Source organism: Ranitomeya imitator, chromosome 1, assembly GCF_032444005.1.
Source record: "Ranitomeya imitator isolate aRanImi1 chromosome 1, aRanImi1.pri, whole genome shotgun sequence".
Classification (NCBI taxonomy): domain Eukaryota; kingdom Metazoa; phylum Chordata; class Amphibia; order Anura; family Dendrobatidae; genus Ranitomeya; species Ranitomeya imitator.
In genome coordinates this window covers 1,135,199,526-1,135,205,012 of record NC_091282.1, presented here as the reverse complement: position 1 = coordinate 1,135,205,012, position 5,487 = coordinate 1,135,199,526, and the positions used below count along the sequence as shown (strand labels likewise).

The following is a 5,487-nucleotide window of genomic DNA, read 5'->3' as shown; positions in this document are numbered from 1 at the left end:
TCATGATTTTTTAATTTTTTTATTATTTTAACATTATATCTTTTTACTATTGATGCTGCATCGGCAGCATCAACAGCTGCATTGTGACTGACAGAAAGTGTTCACTAAACGTGACTGAACTACGTGGCACTTTGACTGACAGAACGTATTCAGTGAATGTGACTTACCTGTCAGTCACAGCGTGCTGAACAGATACTTCTTTACTGTACACTATCACAATTTACGCTTTCTATCTTAGAATAGGTTGTAAGCGAAAATATGTCAATGAGGATGACAGAAAAGCAGCAGCAGCAGCAAGGCAACTACAACGAAGAGAGCAACAGACACTTCAACAATCTGCCGCTAGACAAGCCCAGAATGTGGAATATCACAGACAACGTCGCCAACAGGAGACACCACAACAAACTGCCACACGAGAGATACAAGTAGCTGATTCACAGAGACGACATCCGGAACAGGAGACACCACAACAAATTGCCGCCAGACAAGCCCAGGATGCAAGATCTCACAGACACCGTCGCCAACAGGAGACACCACAAGAAACTGTCGTACGACAGGAACAACATGATCACCAAATTCATAAAAAAACGAATGCTCTACCAACTAAGGCAAGCCCAGCCCACGGTGGTGCAGTAGTTAGCACAGCAGCCTTGCAGCGCTGGAGTCCCGGGTTCAAACCCCGCCTAGGACAACATCTGCAAAGAGTTTGTATGTTCTCTCCATGTTTGCGTGGGTTTCCTCCGGGCACTCCGGTTTCCTCCCACATTCCAAAGACATACTGATAGGGAATTTAGATTGTGAGCCCCATCGGGGACAGTGATGAAAATGTAAAGCGCTGCGGAATATGTTAGCGCTATATAAAAATAAAGATTATTATTATAAAAGCCCAGGACAATATTCAACAACTTGCACATTGCTTAACAGACAATGAAAGTACAATTATTGAACACTACTGTGGGAATATGAATGCAGTTTGCTCTAAATGCGACTCTCTGAATTTCATTGATGAAAAACCATCTGACAATCAGTTTACTCAATGCTGCCAAAAAGGAAAAGTTATGCTACCAAGACCTCACTACTCAGTTCTGTTTGAGCAGTTGATGAAAGGACAGCATCAACACAGTAGAAATTTTGTGGAAAATATCGGAAACATCAACAGTTCTCATGCATTTGCTTCTGGTGCCAACATTGCACCGCCCCCTGGATTCTGACCATATTGTTTTAAATTTCACGGCCAGATCTACCACCGCACTGGAACACTTTACCCAGAAATAGGACAACCACCAAAATTTGCACAATTATACATCATTGATACAAATGAGGCTACAGAACAAAGGATGAACTTGAAAGAAAATGAAAAGTGTGATGCTGACCTGATGAACCAAATTGCTGTACTTCAAAAATAAGCCCATTTGCTGTTGCATATCGCATGCTAAAAGACGTTGAAGCTGAGGAGGAATAGAGGGCTATACAAAATGGTACTGAAATGTCTTCTATTGTCATGGCCATTAAACAAGAATGTAAACAGGATCCCCGACTTTACAACAAACCACGAGTAAGTGAGGTCGCAGTTGTTTTTCAAAACGATGATGGAGAGCCTTCTTTTCAAAGTGATATGTTAGTTCATCTTAAGCCAGACCAAAACAACCCTTTGGTTCTTAAGACACAACGAATTAGCATTTTGCACAGCAACCTTGATGCTCTTCTGTATCCGCTATTCTTTCCAAGAGGTCATCAAGGGTGGCATGAAAACCTAAACCAGCAAGGAACTTCAAGAAGAATTACACAACTGCAGCGCTACAGTTTTCTTCTGTCTGTCCGAAATTACTTAAATCCTATTTTAAACGGTGGGAAACTGACACAACAGTACTTAGTTGACGCATATGTTAAAATTGAAGCTAATCATCTAAATTTCATAAGAATGAACCAAAAACAACAAAGTTGAAGACTACTGCATTCTTCAAGAACATTTGCAAAAGCAATCAATTCAAAAGGGAATTCCAATTGGAAAACAGTAATTCTCCCGTTGTCGTTTGAAGGTAGCCCCCGAAACATGCAACAGCATTATCAAGATGCAATGGCAATAGTAACAAAGTATGGAAGACCTGACACTTTTGTGACAATGACCTGTAATCCTAAATGGCCGGAAATTACTGAAAATCTAAAACCCCGGCAAAAAGTTGAATACTGGCCAGACTTAGTAGCACGCATATTTCGACTAAAACTCAGCAGCCTTTTGAAAGACATCAAAAATGGTCTTTTTGGAACAGTAGTAGCAATGGTACACGTCATAGAGTTTCAGAAACGAGGCCTCCCACATGCGCATATACTAATTATCTTAGACAATATACTAATTATCTTAGACACGGATTCCAAGTTTCGTACGGAGGAAGAACGCGACAACATAGTGTGGGCTGAAATTCCTAACCAAGAAAAGTATCCTGAACTGTATAATATTGTAGTCTCTCATATGGTTCATGGCCCATGCGGTGTAGCAAATCCAAAAAGTCCGTGCATGGAAAATGGAAAGTGTACAATAGTGTTTCCAAAGGAGTTGAAACAGCACACTGTTAAAGGCTTTGATGGCTACCCATCCTACCGGCAACAACACATTGATAACATTGTTTGCAACAAAAAAATTATAAATAACTCATGGATAGTCCCATACAACCCGTACTTATCAAAACGCTACAACTGTCACAACAACGTACTGTAGAAATCTGTACTTCAATAAAAAGTGTAAAATATCTTTTCAAGTACATCTACAAGGGGCATGACACAGATAACATCGAAATACAACAGAAAACAGTCAATCATGATGAATCATCAACTTTTGTTGACTCAAGATATGTGAGTGCTCCAGAAGCTGCTTGGAGGATATTTGCGTTTCCAATGCATTCACAGTCCCATGCCATTATACGTTTAGCCATTCATTTACCAAATCAACAGCAGCTTTATTTCTTGTAAGATGCTGAAGTCAAAGATTTCTCAAAAACTTTAAGCACAATGTCAACATTAATGGAATGGTTTCTGCTGAACCAACGTGATGAAAATGCAAGGCAGTATTTGTACCAAGAGATTCCAGAGCATTACGTTTGGAATAAAGCTTGGAATCCAAGACAATGAGGAGTTAGCAGAATAATTGGACGCATGTATACTGTTAGTGTCAAGGATCAAGAGAGATATTGCCTTCGGCTGTTACTACTACATGTCAAAGGAGCTACAAATTATGACTATTTGAAAACAGTTAACGGAGTATTGCACGATACATTTAAAGCTTTGGCATTAGGACTTCTATTGGATGATACTGTGTGGAGACTTACTTTAGAAGACGCAGTTACCCTACATATGCCAAAGCAACTTCATGAATTGTTTGCCTACATCTGTGTATTTGGACCACCTTCAAATCCGGCTCAACTTTGGACAAATTTCAAAGAACATATAATCGAGGATTACTGCTTACGTCTTCACAACAGAAGAAAAAATTGTCAAAATTGTGAATCTTATGCCATGCAAGATGTCCAAAATGTCTTACTACTGCATGGAAAAACGTTTTCAGACGTTAATTTGCCACAGCCTGCAATTCAAGTTCCACAAGTTCCAGAGTATGACGAAGCTTATGAATTATTGTTGGCAACAGAGAAGAGATACTCCTTAAATGTACAACAACGGATTGCATATGACACTATTGTGAGAGCTATAGAAAACCAAGCAGATGCAAGGCCAAAATGTTTCTTTATTGATGGTCCAGGAGGCAGCAGTAAAACTTACCTCTATGAAGTCTTAATGCATCAAGTTAGAGGGTTGGGAAAAGTCGTATTGCCATTGGCTACAACAAGTATTGCAGCAAACGTTTTATGAGGAAGTCGCACTATACATTTACTCTTTAGGATACCAGTTCCCGTCAACGAAATCTCCGTTTCCAGAATAAAACAAGACACATTTGCAGGAAGACAGTTAAACAACGCAAATCTTTTCATACTTGACGAGTGCACCATGGCACGCAAATACGCTTTAAGCTTAACTGACAGACTTCTGCGTGAAGTAATGACTACAAATGTTACTGAAAAAAATGAAATTCCATTTGGAGGTAAAGTTTTTGTCATTGGCGGAGATTTTAGGCAATGCCTTCCAGTCATACCAAATGGAACAAGAACAGATGTTATCGAGTCCAGCTTAAAAATGGCTGAGCTTTGGAAACAGTTTAATAAACTCCAACTAATTAACAACATGCGATCTTCTGACCCAGAGTATAGCAACTGGCTTCTTAAACTTGGTTATTGTGAACTTAGCAACGAATACAACCTTGGAGAAGACATTATTGAAATACCAGAAAACATGTTTTGCACTGACTGCTTTGTAAGTGATGGTTTTGGACAATGCATTGAAATTGATGTGAACGACCAAAGCAGTGTTGAGAGGTCCTCTTCTCATGCAATTCTCTGTCACAAGAACGATGACGTGGCTCTGCTAAATTTCAGTGTGATGGATAGAATGCCTGGAGAGCATAAGTTGTACAAAAGTGATGATTCAGTGGATGTAGACAATGAAGATGAATGAGAGACTTATCCAGTTGAATTTTTAAATAGTTTTACGCCATCAGGAATGTCATCCCACAGACTACAACTCAAAGTTGGAACAATCGTAATGTTGCTGCGGAATCTATATACAATAAATGGTCTATGTAATGGAATTTGCCTTATTGTTGCTGGACTACATTCTCACATCATTCAAGCAAGAATGATCACTGAATCAGCAAAAGGAGACGAAGTGTTCATTCCACGCATTGATTTATGTCCTTCGGACACCGGTCTTCAATTTTGGCTTCGGCGTCGACAGTTTCCAGTAAAACCAGCTTTTGCCATGAAAATAAACAAGTCACAAGGTCAAACTCTACACCGTGTTGGCATATATCTACTGGAGCCCGTTTTTGGTCATGGACAACTCTTCACTGCATTTTCAAGAGTTAAAATGAGATCCAACGTCAAGGTGCAAGTTCTTCCTACCCCTTTACAAGGAAAGTTGCTTATAGGTAGTCAAAAGGTATTCACAAGAAATGTGGTGTGCAAAAATATTTTGGGTTGATATAGTTAACAAATATATTATGGAGTCGATGTACTTCTTTTGTTTAAATACAGTTATATATTCATGTAATGGTTTATATATTTTGATGATCTGTTTAATAATTTCATTCAATTGTATTAAAGGGACACTGTCACCTGAATTTGGAGGGAACAATCTTCAGCCATAGGGGCGGGGTTTTCGGGTGTTTGATTCACCCTTTCCTTACCCGCTGGCTGCATGCTGGCTGCAATATTACATAGTAACATAGTTAGTAAGGCCGAAAAAAGACATTTGTCCATCCAGTTCAGCCTATATTCCATCATAATAAATACCCAGATCTACGTCCTTCTACAGAACCTAATAATTGTATGATACAATATTGTTCTGCTCCAGGAAGACATCCAGGCCTCTCTTGAACCCCTC

At 39.4% G+C, this 5,487-nt stretch overlaps 1 pseudogene; it reads left to right on the top strand.

Annotated features, from left to right (window-relative positions):
- The first annotated feature begins 270 nt into the window (after positions 1-270).
- On the top strand, positions 271-4,200 carry LOC138656899 (uncharacterized; annotated as a pseudogene).
- Positions 4,201-5,487: the final 1,287 nt, after the last annotated feature.